Here is a 21,707-nt window from a genome sequence, read left to right as displayed (position 1 = left end):
CCTCGCCTATTCTGTCAGCTTTAAAATTCTCTTTCAGTTGCCACCCTCACAGATGGATTAGGAAACTCTTTCCGGTGCACTCATTAGTGAAATGACCTCCAGGAAGCTGGAATCCAATATCTAATGGCCGATTTTTAGCGAGTCCACACGCCAGGGTGGTCGGGGTCCAATGCAGCCCCGGCCAGGCCCAGGCCCCTTGGACTGGGCCACAGGAGGACACGGAGGAGGGTCCCGGCCCCCACGAAGCGGTGCCGGCAGTTCTCCACGGGCTTGGGCGTTTTCCAGAGGTAGGAGATGGAGGGGACTGATTTCTTCAGCGCCCCCCAAACCACGCCACCCCACCCCACCCATGGGACACATCCCCAGAGAGAGACGCCCCATACACTGGCTGTGCCCCAGCCCTGGCCCGGGGGAATAGGCGGCAGCCCACCCACAGGGCGAGGGGGGGGCGCAGCTGAAAGGGGTTGTGGGGGAGGGCGGCCCCTGGCTGGGGTCAAAGGGCGAGCGTCCCGCGCGTGCGCAGTCAGCGGCAGCGACGCGCTGGGGGTGGGCAGCGGGTAGGTGAAGGAGGCCGGGCGAGGAGACGAGGGGGGCTGGGAGGGCTCCACCTTGGCGAGTCCAGCCGTGGAGGCGCATCTTGTGTGAGTGTGAGTGAGTGTGAGTGTGTGTGTGTGTGTATAGAGAGACAGCCCCCCACCCCGCCCCGCCCCGCCCCGCCCCGCCCATCACCCCCGTCCCTGGGAGCCAGCGGGACCCGGCCGGCGAACTCAACCGGCCCGGCCCGGCCCGGCGCGGGGCCTGGGGCGGGAGGCGGCGGCGGGGAAGCCCAGAGAGGCTCGGCTTCTCGAGCGGGGCAGGGGCGCCCTCCGCCGCGGTCTAGGGCCACACCACCCTGAACGCCCCCGATCTCGTCTGGTCTCGGAAGCTAAGCAGGGTCGGGCCTGGTTAGTACTTGGATGGGAGACCGCCTGGGAATACCGGGTGCCACAGGCTGCTGCTTTTTTTTTTTTTTTCTTGCCTCTTGTTCTGTCCCCTTTCTGGGAGCGAGGCGGCGGCCCGGGGTGGGGGTCACCCCCACCCTCAGCGCCCGCGCGGTGCCTGGCGCCCCAGCCCGCACCGTGGGGCCTCCTCTTGTCCCAAGCCGCGACACCGCCGCCACGCGGCAGCATGCGTGGCATCTGGACTGTCAGGTCTCAGACCAAAGGTCTGCTCTGTGGGAACCGACACGCTGGAGGAAACCTTGAGAGTCTGAGAGGGGAGGGAGTTCCAGAAGAAGGCCAGGATGTCATTTTGAGGGAGTATGTGACCAGAACTCGTCCCGTTGCTTTTGGGGTTCTATGGGCTACACGCAGGAATCTTTGGTGGTGGCACCTGATGTTGGGGGATCCGGAGTCACACCCAGACCTGCTCCACAGGCCTCCTTTTACTTTTCTCTTCGGATTCATTATTTTTAAAAAGTGTCTCTTACCTCTAGGATTGCATTTTCTTTTCTCTCTCTTTTCAAGCAGATGATGGGAGTACAAGTATTCAGGTGACATGTGTTGCCCGTGCCGCCCTCCCCCCTGTGTTCTTTTTTTTTTTTTTTTTGAGACAGAGTCTCGTTTTGCTGCCCAGGCTAGAGTGAGTGCCATGGCGTCAGCCTAGCTCACAGCAACCTCAATCTCCGGGCTCAAGCAATCCTGCTGCCTCAGCCTCCCGAGTAGTTGGGACTACAGGCATGCACCACCACGCCCGGCTGTGTTTTTCTATATATATTAGTTGGCCAATTAATTTCTTTCTATTTTTAGTAGAGACGGGGTCTCGCTCTTGCTCAGGCTGGTTTCGAACTCCTGACCTGGAGCAATCCGCCCGCCTCGGCCTCCCAGAGAGCTAGGATTACAGGCGTGAGCCACCGCGCCCGGCCCCCCCTGTGTTCTTATTCATATACCTCTCATGTTGTTCCAGCGTATTGTGGGGGTACCAATGTTAAGGTCGGGTGCCTTGCCCTCTCCAAGCCTCCCCCCTCGGGTCAGAGCTTCAAGTGCGCCCATCCCCCAGTCGGTGCGCACCCACCCCATGCCTAATGGATGTGTATGCCCCTCCCCTCCCCCCACCCGCCCGACACCCACCCGATGAAGGTGATTCCTCTCTGTCCACTTAGGCGTCCATCCGTTCGTACCAATTTGCTGGTGAGCGCGCTCACGTGGTGCTCGTGTGTCCATTCTCGGGATACTTGGCTTACTGGAACGGGTTCCAGCTCTGGCCAGGAGAACACGAGAGGCGCCCTCTCACCGCTGCTCCTCACAGCCGAATGGCACTCCGTGGTGTCCACGCGCCACATTTTATTGATGCACTCCTGGATGGATGGGCACTCGGGTCGCTTCCACGTCTTTGGGATTGTGAATTGTGCCCTAACTGTAACCCTAACCCTTACCCAGCCCGTCTCCTCTGCCCCTGCCTGACGCACTCCTCCCCGGCCAGGCCCGTCACTGTCCTGGGCCCCCGCCTGACCGGCTCCTCCCCGCCCGGCCGGTCACCGTCCTCTGCCCCTGCCTGACACGCTCCTTCCCGCCCGGCCTCTCACCGTCCTCGGCCCCTGCCTGACCGGCTCCTCCGTCGCCTGGGCCTTCCAAGGGCTTGGTGTGGATGCTGCTTCCAGGAAGCCCTCCAGAAACCCGGCAGCAGGGTGGCCGCAGCAGTCTCCAGCAGCCGTCCCTAAGTCGCGTGAGTGCGGGGGACGTGCCCCCGCTGTGCCGCGGGGGCCCAGCCTGGTGTCTTCCCTGAGGCCCTGCGGCTGCCGGCTGGGCTGCCGCTCCCCGCAAGGGGAGAGCCGCGGAGGTGGGGACCGCCTCCTGATGGGGACGTACACGCAGCTCTCCACGTCGGATTCCGGGGCTCTCTGTCCTGCCCGAAGGCCCAGCTGGCCTGCGGGTCCTTAGAGTGGCAAAAACCTCCGAAAACTGAGACTGAGGGTCCGGTGGGTGTCTGCACTTTTGTGCTGGGCACCCCAGGGAGGCCCGGGGGCTGGCTGGACAACGCGGTCTGCTGGGCGGGGGGTTTGGAGGAGCAACTGATGCCCTTTGCACTTTGGGTAGCAAGAGTCTGAGGTGTCTCTAAGCCCTGTGCCATGTCGGGGTGGGGGTGCGGGTCGGAGGAGGAGGAGGAGGAGGTGGGAAGGGCCGGGGCCTGCAGTCCTGTTCCCGGGGTGGCACGGCAAGTGGCTTCTTCCACAGGCTGCTTGGCCTGGGCTCCCTGCACCTGGGCCTTTGGAGGACCGGCCCTGTGCTTGCCAACACTTCCTGCAGGGACCCAGAGCTGGGAGGTGGCATCTCTCAGCCCTGGGTCGGGCAGAGCCCCAGCGGGCCATGCCCACAACCTCTCTCAGCACCGGTCCCCCAGAAGGCTCCTTTGGGACCAGGATTCTCTTGCGGTGACTCTTTAAGGTCTGGCCCCTGGATGGAGGGGCACCAGGAGTAGAGGAGCAGGAAGGGGAAGGGGGTGGCCATGCGAGGGGACACTTTGAGGCCAAGTCCCAGCTTCAGCCTGATCCTCCTGGGAACCCCGCTCTGAGACAAGGAGCCGGGCTTCGCATTCCCACAGCAGCCAGTCGTGGGCTGAGGACACCTGGGGCGTTGGGAACTCCCTGGCTTCTCCTTGGTTTAACATCTAGAGCTGCTTGTGAATCGCGCCGCCACACACACCAGAGTGCAGGTGTCTTCCGCACAGACTGCGGGCCTCGCTCTTCTGAATGCCGCTAGCTCGCCACCCACCCACGGGTGAACCTGGTCAGGGTGCTTTCTCTCAGGGGCAGACTCTTTTCCGGGCGGGCTACCGGTGTCTCTGTTTGCTCGTTTCTTTCTTCCATTTCGGGAAAGTCTTCCTTGCTGGGTGTGGAAATCTCCTATGCCTTCCCTCGCCTATTCTGTCAGCTTTAAAATTCTCCTTCAGTTGCCACCCTCACAGATGGATTAGGAAACTCTTTCCGGTGCACTCATTAGTGAAATGACCTCCAGGAAGCTGGAATCCAATATCTAATGGCCGATTTTTAGCGAGTCCACACGCCAGGGTGGTCGGGGTCCAAAGCAGCCCCGGCCAGGCCCAGGCCCCTTGGACTGGGCCACAGGAGGACACGGAGGAGGGTCCCGGCCCCCACGAAGCGGTGCCGGCAGTTCTCCACGGGCTTGGGTGTTTTCCAGAGGTAGGAGATGGAGGGGACTGATTTCTTCAGCGCCCCCCAAACCACGCCACCCCACCCCACCCATGGGACACATCCCCAGAGAGAGACGCCCCAGACACTGGCTGTGCCCCAGCCCTGGCCCGGGGGAATAGGCGGCAGCCCACCCACAGGGCGAGGGGGGGGCGCAGCTGAAAGGGGTTGTGGGGGAGGGCGGCCCCTGGCTGGGGTCAAAGGGCGAGCGTCCCGCGCGTGCGCAGTCAGCGGCAGCGACGCGCTGGGGGTGGGCAGCGGGTAGGTGAAGGAGGCCGGGCGAGGAGACGAGGGGGGCTGGGAGGGCTCCACCTTGGCGAGTCCAGCCGTGGAGGCGCATCTTGTGTGAGTGTGAGTGAGTGTGAGTGTGTGTGTGTGTGTATAGAGAGACAGCCCCCCACCCCGCCCCGCCCCGCCCCGCCCCGCCCATCACCCCCGTCCCTGGGAGCCCGCGGGACCTGGCCAGCGAACTCAACCGGCCCGGCCCGGCCCCGCCCGGCGCGGGGCCTGGGGCGGGAGGCGGCGGCGGGGAAGCCCAGAGAGGCTCGGCTTCTCGAGCGGGGCAGGGGCGCCCTCCGCCGCCGTCTAGGGCCACACCACCCTGAACGCCCCCGATCTCGTCTGGTCTCGGAAGCTAAGCAGGGTCGGGCCTGGTTAGTACTTGGATGGGAGACCGCCTGGGAATACCGGGTGCCACAGGCTGCTGCTTTTTTTTTTTTTTTTTTTTTTGCCTCTTGTTCTGTCCCCTTTCTGGGAGCGCGGCGGCGGCCCGGGGTGGGGGTCACCCCCACCCTCAGCGCCCGCGCGGTGCCTGGCGCCCCAGCCCGCACCGTGGGGCCTCCTCTTGTCCCAAGCCGCGACACCGCCGCCACGCGGCAGCATGCGTGGCATCTGGACTGTCAGGTCTCAGACCAAAGGTCTGCTCTGTGGGAACCGACACGCTGGAGGAAACCTTGAGAGTCTGAGAGGGGAGGGAGTTCCAGAAGAAGGCCAGGATGTCATTTTGAGGGAGTATGTGACCAGAACTCGTCCCGTTGCTTTTGGGGTTCTATGGGCTACACGCAGGAATCTTTGGTGGTGGCACCTGATGTTGGGGGATCCGGAGTCACACCCAGACCTGCTCCACAGGCCTCCTTTTACTTTTCTCTTCGGATTCATTATTTTTAAAAAGTGTCTCTTACCTCTAGGATTGCATTTTCTTTTCTCTCTCTTTTCAAGCAGATGATGGGAGTACAAGTATTCAGGTGACATGTGTTGCCCGTGCCGCCCTCCCCCCTGTGTTCTTTTTTTTTTTTTTTTGAGACAGAGTCTCGTTTTGCTGCCCAGGCTAGAGTGAGTGCCATGGCGTCAGCCTAGCTCACAGCAACCTCAATCTCCGGGCTCAAGCAATCCTGCTGCCTCAGCCTCCCGAGTAGTTGGGACTACAGGCATGCACCACCACGCCCGGCTGTGTTTTTCTATATATATTAGTTGGCCAATTAATTTCTTTCTATTTTTAGTAGAGACGGGGTCTCGCTCTTGCTCAGGCTGGTTTCGAACTCCTGACCTGGAGCAATCCGCCCGCCTCGGCCTCCCAGAGAGCTAGGATTACAGGCGTGAGCCACCGCGCCCGGCCCCCCCTGTGTTCTTATTCATATACCTCTCATGTTGTTCCAGCGTATTGTGGGGGTACCAATGTTAAGGTCGGGTGCCTTGCCCTCTCCAAGCCTCCCCCCTCGGGTCAGAGCTTCAAGTGCGCCCATCCCCCAGTCGGTGCGCACCCACCCCATGCCTAATGGATGTGTATGCCCCTCCCCTCCCCCCACCCGCCCGCCCGACACCCACCCGATGAAGGTGATTCCTCTCTGTCCACTTAGGCGTCCATCCGTTCGTACCAATTTGCTGGTGAGCGCGCTCACGTGGTGCTCGTGTGTCCATTCTTGGGATACTTGGCTTACTGGAACGGGTTCCAGCTCTGGCCAGGAGAACACGAGAGGCGCCCTCTCACCGCTGCTCCTCACAGCCGAATGGCACTCCGTGGTGTCCACGCGCCACATTTTATTGATGCACTCCTGGATGGATGGGCACTCGGGTCGCTTCCACGTCTTTGGGATTGTGAATTGTGCCCTAACTGTAACCCTAACCCTTACCCAGCCCGTCTCCTCTGCCCCTGCCTGACGCACTCCTCCCCGGCCAGGCCCGTCACTGTCCTGGGCCCCCGCCTGACCGGCTCCTCCCCGCCCGGCCGGTCACCGTCCTCTGCCCCTGCCTGACACGCTCCTTCCCGCCCGGCCTCTCACCGTCCTCGGCCCCTGCCTGACCGGCTCCTCCGTCGCCTGGGCCTTCCAAGGGCTTGGTGTGGACGCTGCTTCCAGGAAGCCCTCCAGAAACCCGGCAGCAGGGTGGCCGCAGCAGTCTCCAGCAGCCGTCCCTAAGTCGCGTGAGTGCGGGGGACGTGCCCCCGCTGTGCCGCGGGGGCCCAGCCTGGTGTCTTCCCTGAGGCCCTGCGGCTGCCGGCTGGGCTGCCGCTCCCCGCAAGGGGAGAGCCGCGGAGGTGGGGACCGCCTCCTGATGGGGACGTACACGCAGCTCTCCACGTCGGATTCCGGGGCTCTCTGTCCTGCCCGAAGGCCCAGCTGGCCTGCGGGTCCTTAGAGTGGCAAAAACCTCCGAAAACTGAGACTGAGGGTCCGGTGGGTGTCTGCACTTTTGTGCTGGGCACCCCAGGGAGGCCCGGGGGCTGGCTGGACAACGTGGTCTGCTGGGCGGGGGGGGGGGGGGCTGGAGGAGCAACTGATGCCCTTTGCACTTTGGGTAGCAAGAGTCTGAGGTGTCTCTGAGCCCTGTGCCCTGTGGGGGCGGGGCGGGGGGGAGGAGGAGGAGGAGGAGGAGGAGGTGGGAAGGGCCGGGGCCTGCAGTCCTGTTCCCGGGGTGGCACGGCAAGTGGCTTCTTCCACAGGCTGCTTGGCCTGGGCTCCCTGCACCTGGGCCTTTGGAGGACCGGCCCTGTGCTTGCCAACACTTCCTGCAGGGACCCAGAGCTGGGAGGTGGCATCTCTCAGCCCTGGGTCGGGCAGAGCCCCAGCGGGCCATGCCCACAACCTCTCTCAGCACCGGTCCCCCAGAAGGCTCCTTTGGGACCAGGATTCTCTTGCGGTGACTCTTTAAGGTCTGGCCCCTGGATGGAGGGGCACCAGGAGTAGAGGAGCAGGAAGGGGAAGGGGGTGGCCATGCGAGGGGACACTTTGAGGCCAAGTCCCAGCTTCAGCCTGATCCTCCTGGGAACCCCGCTCTGAGACAAGGAGCCGGGCTTCGCATTCCCACAGCAGCCAGTCGTGGGCTGAGGACACCTGGGGCGTTGGGAACTCCCTGGCTTCTCCTTGGTTTAACATCTAGAGCTGCTTGTGAATCACGCCGCCACACACACCAGAGTGCAGGTGTCTTCCGCACAGACTGCGGGCCTCGCTCTTCTGAATGCCGCTAGCTCGCCACCCACCCACGGGTGAACCTGGTCAGGGTGCTTTCTCTCAGGGGCAGACTCTTTTCCGGGCGGGCTACCGGTGTCTCTGTTTGCTCGTTTCTTTCTTCCATTTCGGGAAAGTCTTCCTTGCTGGGTGTGGAAATCTCCTATGCCTTCCCTCGCCTATTCTGTCAGCTTTAAAATTCTCCTTCAGTTGCCACCCTCACAGATGGATTAGGAAACTCTTTCCGGTGCACTCATTAGTGAAATGACCTCCAGGAAGCTGGAATCCAATATCTAATGGCCGATTTTTAGCGAGTCCACACGCCAGGGTGGTCGGGGTCCAAAGCAGCCCCGGCCAGGCCCAGGCCCCTTGGACTGGGCCACAGGAGGACACGGAGGAGGGTCCCGGCCCCCACGAAGCGGTGCCGGCAGTTCTCCACGGGCTTGGGTGTTTTCCAGAGGTAGGAGATGGAGGGGACTGATTTCTTCAGCGCCCCCCAAACCACGCCACCCCACCCCACCCATGGGACACATCCCCAGAGAGAGACGCCCCATACACTGGCTGTGCCCCAGCCCTGGCCCGGGGGAATAGGCGGCAGCCCACCCACAGGGCGAGGGGGGGGCGCAGCTGAAAGGGGTTGTGGGGGAGGGCGGCCCCTGGCTGGGGTCAAAGGGCGAGCGTCCCGCGCGTGCGCAGTCAGCGGCAGCGACGCGCTGGGGGTGGGCAGCGGGTAGGTGAAGGAGGCCGGGCGAGGAGACGAGGGGGGCTGGGAGGGCTCCACCTTGGCGAGTCCAGCCGTGGAGGCGCATCTTGTGTGAGTGTGAGTGAGTGTGAGTGTGTGTGTGTGTGTATAGAGAGACAGCCCCCCACCCCGCCCCGCCCCGCCCCGCCCCGCCCATCACCCCCGTCCCTGGGAGCCCGCGGGACCTGGCCAGCGAACTCAACCGGCCCGGCCCGGCCCCGCCCGGCGCGGGGCCTGGGGCGGGAGGCGGCGGCGGGGAAGCCCAGAGAGGCTCGGCTTCTCGAGCGGGGCAGGGGCGCCCTCCGCCGCCGTCTAGGGCCACACCACCCTGAACGCCCCCGATCTCGTCTGGTCTCGGAAGCTAAGCAGGGTCGGGCCTGGTTAGTACTTGGATGGGAGACCGCCTGGGAATACCGGGTGCCACAGGCTGCTGCTTTTTTTTTTTTTTTTTTTTTTGCCTCTTGTTCTGTCCCCTTTCTGGGAGCGCGGCGGCGGCCCGGGGTGGGGGTCACCCCCACCCTCAGCGCCCGCGCGGTGCCTGGCGCCCCAGCCCGCACCGTGGGGCCTCCTCTTGTCCCAAGCCGCGACACCGCCGCCACGCGGCAGCATGCGTGGCATCTGGACTGTCAGGTCTCAGACCAAAGGTCTGCTCTGTGGGAACCGACACGCTGGAGGAAACCTTGAGAGTCTGAGAGGGGAGGGAGTTCCAGAAGAAGGCCAGGATGTCATTTTGAGGGAGTATGTGACCAGAACTCGTCCCGTTGCTTTTGGGGTTCTATGGGCTACACGCAGGAATCTTTGGTGGTGGCACCTGATGTTGGGGGATCCGGAGTCACACCCAGACCTGCTCCACAGGCCTCCTTTTACTTTTCTCTTCGGATTCATTATTTTTAAAAAGTGTCTCTTACCTCTAGGATTGCATTTTCTTTTCTCTCTCTTTTCAAGCAGATGATGGGAGTACAAGTATTCAGGTGACATGTGTTGCCCGTGCCGCCCTCCCCACTGTGTTCTTTTTTTTTTTTTTTTTGAGACAGAGTCTCGTTTTGCTGCCCAGGCTAGAGTGAGTGCCATGGCGTCAGCCTAGCTCACAGCAACCTCAATCTCCGGGCTCAAGCAATCCTGCTGCCTCAGCCTCCCGAGTAGTTGGGACTACAGGCATGCACCACCACGCCCGGCTGTGTTTTTCTATATATATTAGTTGGCCAATTAATTTCTTTCTATTTTTAGTAGAGACGGGGTCTCGCTCTTGCTCAGGCTGGTTTCGAACTCCTGACCTGGAGCAATCCGCCCGCCTCGGCCTCCCAGAGAGCTAGGATTACAGGCGTGAGCCACCGCGCCCGGCCCCCCCTGTGTTCTTATTCATATACCTCTCATGTTGTTCCAGCGTATTGTGGGGGTACCAATGTTAAGGTCGGGTGCCTTGCCCTCTCCAAGCCTCCCCCCTCGGGTCAGAGCTTCAAGTGCGCCCATCCCCCAGTCGGTGCGCACCCACCCCATGCCTAATGGATGTGTATGCCCCTCCCCTCCCCCCACCCGCCCGCCCGACACCCACCCGATGAAGGTGATTCCTCTCTGTCCACTTAGGCGTCCATCCGTTCGTACCAATTTGCTGGTGAGCGCGCTCACGTGGTGCTCGTGTGTCCATTCCTGGGATACTTGGCTTACTGGAACGGGTTCCAGCTCTGGCCAGGAGAACACGAGAGGCGCCCTCTCACCGCTGCTCCTCACAGCCGAATGGCACTCCGTGGTGTCCACGCGCCACATTTTATTGATGCACTCCTGGATGGATGGGCACTCGGGTCGCTTCCACGTCTTTGGGATTGTGAATTGTGCCCTAACTGTAACCCTAACCCTTACCCAGCCCGTCTCCTCTGCCCCTGCCTGACGCACTCCTCCCCGGCCAGGCCCGTCACTGTCCTGGGCCCCCGCCTGACCGGCTCCTCCCCGCCCGGCCGGTCACCGTCCTCTGCCCCTGCCTGACACGCTCCTTCCCGCCCGGCCTCTCACCGTCCTCGGCCCCTGCCTGACCGGCTCCTCCGTCGCCTGGGCCTTCCAAGGGCTTGGTGTGGACGCTGCTTCCAGGAAGCCCTCCAGAAACCCGGCAGCAGGGTGGCCGCAGCAGTCTCCAGCAGCCGTCCCTAAGTCGCGTGAGTGCGGGGGACGTGCCCCCGCTGTGCCGCGGGGGCCCAGCCTGGTGTCTTCCCTGAGGCCCTGCGGCTGCCGGCTGGGCTGCCGCTCCCCGCAAGGGGAGAGCCGCGGAGGTGGGGACCGCCTCCTGATGGGGACGTACACGCAGCTCTCCACGTCGGATTCCGGGGCTCTCTGTCCTGCCCGAAGGCCCAGCTGGCCTGCGGGTCCTTAGAGTGGCAAAAACCTCCGAAAACTGAGACTGAGGGTCCGGTGGGTGTCTGCACTTTTGTGCTGGGCACCCCAGGGAGGCCCGGGGGCTGGCTGGACAACGTGGTCTGCTGGGCGGGGGGGGGGGGGGGTTGGAGGAGCAACTGATGCCCTTTGCACTTTGGGTAGCAAGAGTCTGAGGTGTCTCTGAGCCCTGTGCCCTGTGGGGGCGGGGCGGGGGGGAGGAGGAGGAGGAGGAGGAGGAGGTGGGAAGGGCCGGGGCCTGCAGTCCTGTTCCCGGGGTGGCACGGCAAGTGGCTTCTTCCACAGGCTGCTTGGCCTGGGCTCCCTGCACCTGGGCCTTTGGAGGACCGGCCCTGTGCTTGCCAACACTTCCTGCAGGGACCCAGAGCTGGGAGGTGGCATCTCTCAGCCCTGGGTCGGGCAGAGCCCCAGCGGGCCATGCCCACAACCTCTCTCAGCACCGGTCCCCCAGAAGGCTCCTTTGGGACCAGGATTCTCTTGCGGTGACTCTTTAAGGTCTGGCCCCTGGATGGAGGGGCACCAGGAGTAGAGGAGCAGGAAGGGGAAGGGGGTGGCCATGCGAGGGGACACTTTGAGGCCAAGTCCCAGCTTCAGCCTGATCCTCCTGGGAACCCCGCTCTGAGACAAGGAGCCGGGCTTCGCATTCCCACAGCAGCCAGTCGTGGGCTGAGGACACCTGGGGCGTTGGGAACTCCCTGGCTTCTCTTTGGTTTAACATCTAGAGCTGCTTGTGAATCGCGCCGCCACACACACCAGAGTGCAGGTGTCTTCCGCACAGACTGCGGGCCTCGCTCTTCTGAATGCCGCTAGCTCGCCACCCACCCACGGGTGAACCTGGTCAGGGTGCTTTCTCTCAGGGGCAGACTCTTTTCCGGGCGGGCTACCGGTGTCTCTGTTTGCTCGTTTCTTTCTTCCATTTCGGGAAAGTCTTCCTTGCTGGGTGTGGAAATCTCCTATGCCTTCCCTCGCCTATTCTGTCAGCTTTAAAATTCTCCTTCAGTTGCCACCCTCACAGATGGATTAGGAAACTCTTTCCGGTGCACTCATTAGTGAAATGACCTCCAGGAAGCTGGAATCCAATATCTAATGGCCGATTTTTAGCGAGTCCACACGCCAGGGTGGTCGGGGTCCAAAGCAGCCCCGGCCAGGCCCAGGCCCCTTGGACTGGGCCACAGGAGGACACGGAGGAGGGTCCCGGCCCCCACGAAGCGGTGCCGGCAGTTCTCCACGGGCTTGGGTGTTTTCCAGAGGTAGGAGATGGAGGGGACTGATTTCTTCAGCGCCCCCCAAACCACGCCACCCCACCCCACCCATGGGACACATCCCCAGAGAGAGACGCCCCATACACTGGCTGTGCCCCAGCCCTGGCCCGGGGGAATAGGCGGCAGCCCACCCACAGGGCGAGGGGGGGGCGCAGCTGAAAGGGGTTGTGGGGGAGGGCGGCCCCTGGCTGGGGTCAAAGGGCGAGCGTCCCGCGCGTGCGCAGTCAGCGGCAGCGACGCGCTGGGGGTGGGCAGCGGGTAGGTGAAGGAGGCCGGGCGAGGAGACGAGGGGGGCTGGGAGGGCTCCACCTTGGCGAGTCCAGCCGTGGAGGCGCATCTTGTGTGAGTGTGAGTGAGTGTGAGTGTGTGTGTGTGTGTATAGAGAGACAGCCCCCCACCCCGCCCCGCCCCGCCCCGCCCCGCCCATCACCCCCGTCCCTGGGAGCCCGCGGGACCTGGCCAGCGAACTCAACCGGCCCGGCCCGGCCCCGCCCGGCGCGGGGCCTGGGGCGGGAGGCGGCGGCGGGGAAGCCCAGAGAGGCTCGGCTTCTCGAGCGGGGCAGGGGCGCCCTCCGCCGCCGTCTAGGGCCACACCACCCTGAACGCCCCCGATCTCGTCTGGTCTCGGAAGCTAAGCAGGGTCGGGCCTGGTTAGTACTTGGATGGGAGACCGCCTGGGAATACCGGGTGCCACAGGCTGCTGCTTTTTTTTTTTTTTTTTTTCTTGCCTCTTGTTCTGTCCCCTTTCTGGGAGCGCGGCGGCGGCCCGGGGTGGGGGTCACCCCCACCCTCAGCGCCCGCGCGGTGCCTGGCGCCCCAGCCCGCACCGTGGGGCCTCCTCTTGTCCCAAGCCGCGACACCGCCGCCACGCGGCAGCATGCGTGGCATCTGGACTGTCAGGTCTCAGACCAAAGGTCTGCTCTGTGGGAACCGACACGCTGGAGGAAACCTTGAGAGTCTGAGAGGGGAGGGAGTTCCAGAAGAAGGCCAGGATGTCATTTTGAGGGAGTATGTGACCAGAACTCGTCCCGTTGCTTTTGGGGTTCTATGGGCTACACGCAGGAATCTTTGGTGGTGGCACCTGATGTTGGGGGATCCGGAGTCACACCCAGACCTGCTCCACAGGCCTCCTTTTACTTTTCTCTTCGGATTCATTATTTTTAAAAAGTGTCTCTTACCTCTAGGATTGCATTTTCTTTTCTCTCTCTTTTCAAGCAGATGATGGGAGTACAAGTATTCAGGTGACATGTGTTGCCCGTGCCGCCCTCCCCACTGTGTTCTTTTTTTTTTTTTTTTTGAGACAGAGTCTCGTTTTGCTGCCCAGGCTAGAGTGAGTGCCATGGCGTCAGCCTAGCTCACAGCAACCTCAATCTCCGGGCTCAAGCAATCCTGCTGCCTCAGCCTCCCGAGTAGTTGGGACTACAGGCATGCACCACCACGCCCGGCTGTGTTTTTCTATATATATTAGTTGGCCAATTAATTTCTTTCTATTTTTAGTAGAGACGGGGTCTCGCTCTTGCTCAGGCTGGTTTCGAACTCCTGACCTGGAGCAATCCGCCCGCCTCGGCCTCCCAGAGAGCTAGGATTACAGGCGTGAGCCACCGCGCCCGGCCCCCCCTGTGTTCTTATTCATATACCTCTCATGTTGTTCCAGCGTATTGTGGGGGTACCAATGTTAAGGTCGGGTGCCTTGCCCTCTCCAAGCCTCCCCCCTCGGGTCAGAGCTTCAAGTGCGCCCATCCCCCAGTCGGTGCGCACCCACCCCATGCCTAATGGATGTGTATGCCCCTCCCCTCCCCCCACCCGCCCGCCCGACACCCACCCGATGAAGGTGATTCCTCTCTGTCCACTTAGGCGTCCATCCGTTCGTACCAATTTGCTGGTGAGCGCGCTCACGTGGTGCTCGTGTGTCCATTCCTGGGATACTTGGCTTACTGGAACGGGTTCCAGCTCTGGCCAGGAGAACACGAGAGGCGCCCTCTCACCGCTGCTCCTCACAGCCGAATGGCACTCCGTGGTGTCCACGCGCCACATTTTATTGATGCACTCCTGGATGGATGGGCACTCGGGTCGCTTCCACGTCTTTGGGATTGTGAATTGTGCCCTAACTGTAACCCTAACCCTTACCCAGCCCGTCTCCTCTGCCCCTGCCTGACGCACTCCTCCCCGGCCAGGCCCGTCACTGTCCTGGGCCCCCGCCTGACCGGCTCCTCCCCGCCCGGCCGGTCACCGTCCTCTGCCCCTGCCTGACACGCTCCTTCCCGCCCGGCCTCTCACCGTCCTCGGCCCCTGCCTGACCGGCTCCTCCGTCGCCTGGGCCTTCCAAGGGCTTGGTGTGGACGCTGCTTCCAGGAAGCCCTCCAGAAACCCGGCAGCAGGGTGGCCGCAGCAGTCTCCAGCAGCCGTCCCTAAGTCGCGTGAGTGCGGGGGACGTGCCCCCGCTGTGCCGCGGGGGCCCAGCCTGGTGTCTTCCCTGAGGCCCTGCGGCTGCCGGCTGGGCTGCCGCTCCCCGCAAGGGGAGAGCCGCGGAGGTGGGGACCGCCTCCTGATGGGGACGTACACGCAGCTCTCCACGTCGGATTCCGGGGCTCTCTGTCCTGCCCGAAGGCCCAGCTGGCCTGCGGGTCCTTAGAGTGGCAAAAACCTCCGAAAACTGAGACTGAGGGTCCGGTGGGTGTCTGCACTTTTGTGCTGGGCACCCCAGGGAGGCCCGGGGGCTGGCTGGACAACGTGGTCTGCTGGGCGGGGGGGGGGGGGGGTTGGAGGAGCAACTGATGCCCTTTGCACTTTGGGTAGCAAGAGTCTGAGGTGTCTCTGAGCCCTGTGCCCTGTGGGGGCGGGGCGGGGGGGAGGAGGAGGAGGAGGAGGAGGAGGTGGGAAGGGCCGGGGCCTGCAGTCCTGTTCCCGGGGTGGCACGGCAAGTGGCTTCTTCCACAGGCTGCTTGGCCTGGGCTCCCTGCACCTGGGCCTTTGGAGGACCGGCCCTGTGCTTGCCAACACTTCCTGCAGGGACCCAGAGCTGGGAGGTGGCATCTCTCAGCCCTGGGTCGGGCAGAGCCCCAGCGGGCCATGCCCACAACCTCTCTCAGCACCGGTCCCCCAGAAGGCTCCTTTGGGACCAGGATTCTCTTGCGGTGACTCTTTAAGGTCTGGCCCCTGGATGGAGGGGCACCAGGAGTAGAGGAGCAGGAAGGGGAAGGGGGTGGCCATGCGAGGGGACACTTTGAGGCCAAGTCCCAGCTTCAGCCTGATCCTCCTGGGAACCCCGCTCTGAGACAAGGAGCCGGGCTTCGCATTCCCACAGCAGCCAGTCGTGGGCTGAGGACACCTGGGGCGTTGGGAACTCCCTGGCTTCTCTTTGGTTTAACATCTAGAGCTGCTTGTGAATCGCGCCGCCACACACACCAGAGTGCAGGTGTCTTCCGCACAGACTGCGGGCCTCGCTCTTCTGAATGCCGCTAGCTCGCCACCCACCCACGGGTGAACCTGGTCAGGGTGCTTTCTCTCAGGGGCAGACTCTTTTCCGGGCGGGCTACCGGTGTCTCTGTTTGCTCGTTTCTTTCTTCCATTTCGGGAAAGTCTTCCTTGCTGGGTGTGGAAATCTCCTATGCCTTCCCTCGCCTATTCTGTCAGCTTTAAAATTCTCCTTCAGTTGCCACCCTCACAGATGGATTAGGAAACTCTTTCCGGTGCACTCATTAGTGAAATGACCTCCAGGAAGCTGGAATCCAATATCTAATGGCCGATTTTTAGCGAGTCCACACGCCAGGGTGGTCGGGGTCCAAAGCAGCCCCGGCCAGGCCCAGGCCCCTTGGACTGGGCCACAGGAGGACACGGAGGAGGGTCCCGGCCCCCACGAAGCGGTGCCGGCAGTTCTCCACGGGCTTGGGTGTTTTCCAGAGGTAGGAGATGGAGGGGACTGATTTCTTCAGCGCCCCCCAAACCACGCCACCCCACCCCACCCATGGGACACATCCCCAGAGAGAGACGCCCCATACACTGGCTGTGCCCCAGCCCTGGCCCGGGGGAATAGGCGGCAGCCCACCCACAGGGCGAGGGGGGGGCGCAGCTGAAAGGGGTTGTGGGGGAGGGCGGCCCCTGGCTGGGGTCAAAGGGCGAGCGTCCCGCGCGTGCGCAGTCAGCGGCAGCGACGCGCTGGGGGTGGGCAGCGGGTAGGTGAAGGAGGCCGGGCGAGGAGACGAGGGGGGCTGGGAGGGCTCCACCTTGGCGAGTCCAGCCGTGGAGGCGCATCTTGTGTGAGTGTGAGTGAGTGTGAGTGTGTGTGTGTGTGTATAGAGAGACAGCCCCCCACCCCGCCCCGCCCCGCCCCGCCCCGCCCATCACCCCCGTCCCTGGGAGCCCGCGGGACCTGGCCAGCGAACTCAACCGGCCCGGCCCGGCCCCGCCCGGCGCGGGGCCTGGGGCGGGAGGCGGCGGCGGGGAAGCCCAGAGAGGCTCGGCTTCTCGAGCGGGGCAGGGGCGCCCTCCGCCGCCGTCTAGGGCCACACCACCCTGAACGCCCCCGATCTCGTCTGGTCTCGGAAGCTAAGCAGGGTCGGGCCTGGTTAGTACTTGGATGGGAGACCGCCTGGGAATACCGGGTGCCACAGGCTGCTGCTTTTTTTTTTTTTTTTTTTTTTGCCTCTTGTTCTGTCCCCTTTCTGGGAGCGCGGCGGCGGCCCGGGGTGGGGGTCACCCCCACCCTCAGCGCCCGCGCGGTGCCTGGCGCCCCAGCCCGCACCGTGGGGCCTCCTCTTGTCCCAAGCCGCGACACCGCCGCCACGCGGCAGCATGCGTGGCATCTGGACTGTCAGGTCTCAGACCAAAGGTCTGCTCTGTGGGAACCGACACGCTGGAGGAAACCTTGAGAGTCTGAGAGGGGAGGGAGTTCCAGAAGAAGGCCAGGATGTCATTTTGAGGGAGTATGTGACCAGAACTCGTCCCGTTGCTTTTGGGGTTCTATGGGCTACACGCAGGAATCTTTGGTGGTGGCACCTGATGTTGGGGGATCCGGAGTCACACCCAGACCTGCTCCACAGGCCTCCTTTTACTTTTCTCTTCGGATTCATTATTTTTAAAAAGTGTCTCTTACCTCTAGGATTGCATTTTCTTTTCTCTCTCTTTTCAAGCAGATGATGGGAGTACAAGTATTCAGGTGACATGTGTTGCCCGTGCCGCCCTCCCCCCTGTGTTCTTTTTTTTTTTTTTTTGAGACAGAGTCTCGTTTTGCTGCCCAGGCTAGAGTGAGTGCCATGGCGTCAGCCTAGCTCACAGCAACCTCAATCTCCGGGCTCAAGCAATCCTGCTGCCTCAGCCTCCCGAGTAGTTGGGACTACAGGCATGCACCACCACGCCCGGCTGTGTTTTTCTATATATATTAGTTGGCCAATTAATTTCTTTCTATTTTTAGTAGAGACGGGGTCTCGCTCTTGCTCAGGCGGGTTTCGAACTCCTGACCTGGAGCAATCCGCCCGGCTCGGCCTCCCAGAGAGCTAGGATTACAGGCGTGAGCCACCGCGCCCGGCCCCCCCTGTGTTCTTATTCATATACCTCTCATGTTGTTCCAGCGTATTGTGGGGGTACCAATGTTAAGGTCGGGTGCCTTGCCCTCTCCAAGCCTCCCCCCTCGGGTCAGAGCTTCAAGTGCGCCCATCCCCCAGTCGGTGCACACCCACCCCATGCCTAATGGATGTGTATGCCCCTCCCCTCCCCCCACCCGCCCGCCCGACACCCACCCGATGAAGGTGATTCCTCTCTGTCCACTTAGGCGTCCATCCGTTCGTACCAATTTGCTGGTGAGCGCGCTCACGTGGTGCTCGTGTGTCCATTCTTGGGATACTTGGCTTACTGGAACGGGTTCCAGCTCTGGCCAGGAGAACACGAGAGGCGCCCTCTCACCGCTGCTCCTCACAGCCGAATGGCACTCCGTGGTGTCCACGCGCCACATTTTATTGATGCACTCCTGGATGGATGGGCACTCGGGTCGCTTCCACGTCTTTGGGATTGTGAATTGTGCCCTAACTGTAACCCTAACCCTTACCCAGCCCGTCTCCTCTGCCCCTGCCTGACGCACTCCTCCCCGGCCAGGCCCGTCACTGTCCTGGGCCCCCGCCTGACCGGCTCCTCCCCGCCCGGCCGGTCACCGTCCTCTGCCCCTGCCTGACACGCTCCTTCCCGCCCGGCCTCTCACCGTCCTCGGCCCCTGCCTGACCGGCTCCTCCGTCGCCTGGGCCTTCCAAGGGCTTGGTGTGGACGCTGCTTCCAGGAAGCCCTCCAGAAACCCGGCAGCAGGGTGGCCGCAGCAGTCTCCAGCAGCCGTCCCTAAGTCGCGTGAGTGCGGGGGACGTGCCCCCGCTGTGCCGCGGGGGCCCAGCCTGGTGTCTTCCCTGAGGCGCTGCGGCTGCCGGCTGGGCTGCCGCTCCCCGCAAGGGGAGAGCCGCGGAGGTGGGGACCGCCTCCTGATGGGGACGTACACGCAGCTCTCCACGTCGGATTCCGGGGCTCTCTGTCCTGCCCGAAGGCCCAGCTGGCCTGCGGGTCCTTAGAGTGGCAAAAACCTCCGAAAACTGAGACTGAGGGTCCGGTGGGTGTCTGCACTTTTGTGCTGGGCACCCCAGGGAGGCCCGGGGGCTGGCTGGACAACGTGGTCTGCTGGGCGGGGGGGGGGGGGTTGGAGGAGCAACTGATGCCCTTTGCACTTTGGGTAGCAAGAGTCTGAGGTGTCTCTGAGCCCTGTGCCCTGTGGGGGCGGGGCGGGGGGGAGGAGGAGGAGGAGGAGGAGGAGGTGGGAAGGGCCGGGGCCTGCAGTCCTGTTCCCGGGGTGGCACGGCAAGTGGCTTCTTCCACAGGCTGCTTGGCCTGGGCTCCCTGCACCTGGGCCTTTGGAGGACCGGCCCTGTGCTTGCCAACACTTCCTGCAGGGACCCAGAGCTGGGAGGTGGCATCTCTCAGCCCTGGGTCGGGCAGAGCCCCAGCGGGCCATGCCCACAACCTCTCTCAGCACCGGTCCCCCAGAAGGCTCCTTTGGGACCAGGATTCTCTTGCGGTGACTCTTTAAGGTCTGGCCCCTGGATGGAGGGGCACCAGGAGTAGAGGAGCAGGAAGGGGAAGGGGGTGGCCATGCGAGGGGACACTTTGAGGCCAAGTCCCAGCTTCAGCCTGATCCTCCTGGGAACCCCGCTCTGAGACAAGGAGCCGGGCTTCGCATTCCCACAGCAGCCAGTCGTGGGCTGAGGACACCTGGGGCGTTGGGAACTCCCTGGCTTCTCCTTGGTTTAACATCTAGAGCTGCTTGTGAATCGCGCCGCCACACACACCAGAGTGCAGGTGTCTTCCACACAGACTGCGGGCCTCGCTCTTCTGAATGCCGCTAGCTCGCCACCCACCCACGGGTGAACCTGGTCAGGGTGCTTTCTCTCAGGGGCAGACTCTTTTCCGGGCGGGCTACCGGTGTCTCTGTTTGCTCGTTTCTTTCTTCCATTTCGGGAAAGTCTTCCTTGCTGGGTGTGGAAATCTCCTATGCCTTCCCTCGCCTATTCTGTCAGCTTTAAAATTCTCCTTCAGTTGCCACCCTCACAGATGGATTAGGAAACTCTTTCCGGTGCACTCATTAGTGAAATGACCTCCAGGAAGCTGGAATCCAATATCTAATGGCCGATTTTTAGCGAGTCCACACGCCAGGGTGGTCGGGGTCCAATGCAGCCCCGGCCAGGCCCAGGCCCCTTGGACTGGGCCACAGGAGGACACGGAGGAGGGTCCCGGCCCCCACGAAGCGGTGCCGGCAGTTCTCCACGGGCTTGGGCGTTTTCCAGAGGTAGGAGATGGAGGGGACTGATTTCTTCAGCGCCCCCCAAACCACGCCACCCCACCCCACCCATGGGACACATCCCCAGAGAGAGACGCCCCATACACTGGCTGTGCCCCAGCCCTGGCCCGGGGGAATAGGCGGCAGCCCACCCACAGGGCGAGGGGGGGGGCGCAGCTGAAAGGGGTTGTGGGGGAGGGCGGCCCCTGGCTGGGGTCAAAGGGCGAGCGTCCCGCGCGTGCGCAGTCAGCGGCAGCGACGCGCTGGGGGTGGGCAGCGGGTAGGTGAAGGAGGCCGGGCGAGGAGACGAGGGGGGCTGGGAGGGCTCCACCTTGGCGAGTCCAGCCGTGGAGGCGCATCTTGTGTGAGTGTGAGTGAGTGTGAGTGTGTGTGTGTGTGTATAGAGAGACAGCCCCCCACCCCGCCCCGCCCCGCCCCGCCCCGCCCATCACCCCCGTCCCTGGGAGCCCGCGGGACCGGGCCAGCGAACTCAACCGGCCCGGCCCGGCCCCGCCCGGCGCGGGGCCTGGGGCGGGAGGCGGCGGCGGGGAAGCCCAGAGAGGCTCGGCTTCTCGAGCGGGGCAGGGGCGCCCTCCGCCGCCGTCTAGGGCCACACCACCCTGAACGCCCCCGATCTCGTCTGGTCTCGGAAGCTAAGCAGGGTCGGGCCTGGTTAGTACTTGGATGGGAGACCGCCTGGGAATACCGGGTGCCACAGGCTGCTGCTTTTTTTTTTTTTTTTTTTTTTGCCTCTTGTTCTGTCCCCTTTCTGGGAGCGCGGCGGCGGCCCGGGGTGGGGGTCACCCCCACCCTCAGCGCCCGCGCGGTGCCTGGCGCCCCAGCCCGCACCGTGGGGCCTCCTCTTGTCCCAAGCCGCGACACCGCCGCCACGCGGCAGCATGCGTGGCATCTGGACTGTCAGGTCTCAGACCAAAGGTCTGCTCTGTGGGAACCGACACGCTGGAGGAAACCTTGAGAGTCTGAGAGGGGAGGGAGTTCCAGAAGAAGGCCAGGATGTCATTTTGAGGGAGTATGTGACCAGAACTCGTCCCGTTGCTTTTGGGGTTCTATGGGCTACACGCAGGAATCTTTGGTGGTGGCACCTGATGTTGGGGGATCCGGAGTCACACCCAGACCTGCTCCACAGGCCTCCTTTTACTTTTCTCTTCGGATTCATTATTTTTAAAAAGTGTCTCTTACCTCTAGGATTGCATTTTCTTTTCTCTCTCTTTTCAAGCAGATGATGGGAGTACAAGTATTCAGGTGACATGTGTTGCCCGTGCCGCCCTCCCCCCTGTGTTCTTTTTTTTTTTTTTTTGAGACAGAGTCTCGTTTTGCTGCCCAGGCTAGAGTGAGTGCCATGGCGTCAGCCTAGCTCACAGCAACCTCAATCTCCGGGCTCAAGCAATCCTGCTGCCTCAGCCTCCCGAGTAGTTGGGACTACAGGCATGCACCACCACGCCCGGCTGTGTTTTTCTATATATATTAGTTGGCCAATTAATTTCTTTCTATTTTTAGTAGAGACGGGGTCTCGCTCTTGCTCAGGCGGGTTTCGAACTCCTGACCTGGAGCAATCCGCCCGGCTCGGCCTCCCAGAGAGCTAGGATTACAGGCGTGAGCCACCGCGCCCGGCCCCCCCTGTGTTCTTATTCATATACCTCTCATGTTGTTCCAGCGTATTGTGGGGGTACCAATGTTAAGGTCGGGTGCCTTGCCCTCTCCAAGCCTCCCCCCTCGGGTCAGAGCTTCAAGTGCGCCCATCCCCCAGTCGGTGCACACCCACCCCATGCCTAATGGATGTGTATGCCCCTCCCCTCCCCCCACCCGCCCGCCCGACACCCACCCGATGAAGGTGATTCCTCTCTGTCCACTTAGGCGTCCATCCGTT

The 21,707-nt window shown here is 62.9% G+C and overlaps 6 non-coding genes across 6 annotated transcripts; all 6 read left to right on the top strand.

The window, feature by feature from the left end:
• The first annotated feature begins 874 nt into the window (after positions 1–874).
• LOC142862052 (5S ribosomal RNA) lies at positions 875–993 on the top strand. Its single transcript, XR_012913198.1, has one exon. It is a non-coding gene; the product is annotated as a 5S ribosomal RNA (ribosomal RNA).
• Positions 994–4,769: 3,776 nt separating this feature from the next.
• Positions 4,770–4,888, top strand: LOC142862051 (5S ribosomal RNA). The gene has a single exon (XR_012913197.1). It is a non-coding gene; the product is annotated as a 5S ribosomal RNA (ribosomal RNA).
• Positions 4,889–8,681: 3,793 nt separating this feature from the next.
• LOC142862050 (5S ribosomal RNA) lies at positions 8,682–8,800 on the top strand. The gene has a single exon (XR_012913196.1). It is a non-coding gene; the product is annotated as a 5S ribosomal RNA (ribosomal RNA).
• Positions 8,801–12,595: 3,795 nt separating this feature from the next.
• On the top strand, positions 12,596–12,714 carry LOC142862049 (5S ribosomal RNA). Its single transcript, XR_012913195.1, has one exon. It is a non-coding gene; the product is annotated as a 5S ribosomal RNA (ribosomal RNA).
• Positions 12,715–16,509: 3,795 nt separating this feature from the next.
• Positions 16,510–16,628, top strand: LOC142862048 (5S ribosomal RNA). The gene has a single exon (XR_012913194.1). It is a non-coding gene; the product is annotated as a 5S ribosomal RNA (ribosomal RNA).
• Positions 16,629–20,421: 3,793 nt separating this feature from the next.
• Positions 20,422–20,540, top strand: LOC142862047 (5S ribosomal RNA). Its single transcript, XR_012913193.1, has one exon. It is a non-coding gene; the product is annotated as a 5S ribosomal RNA (ribosomal RNA).
• Positions 20,541–21,707: the final 1,167 nt, after the last annotated feature.

The sequence above is a fragment of the Microcebus murinus genome, chromosome 18 (genome assembly GCF_040939455.1).
Source record: "Microcebus murinus isolate Inina chromosome 18, M.murinus_Inina_mat1.0, whole genome shotgun sequence".
In the NCBI taxonomy this organism is placed as follows: domain Eukaryota; kingdom Metazoa; phylum Chordata; class Mammalia; order Primates; family Cheirogaleidae; genus Microcebus; species Microcebus murinus.
This window is presented reverse-complemented; position numbering and strand designations above follow the sequence as displayed.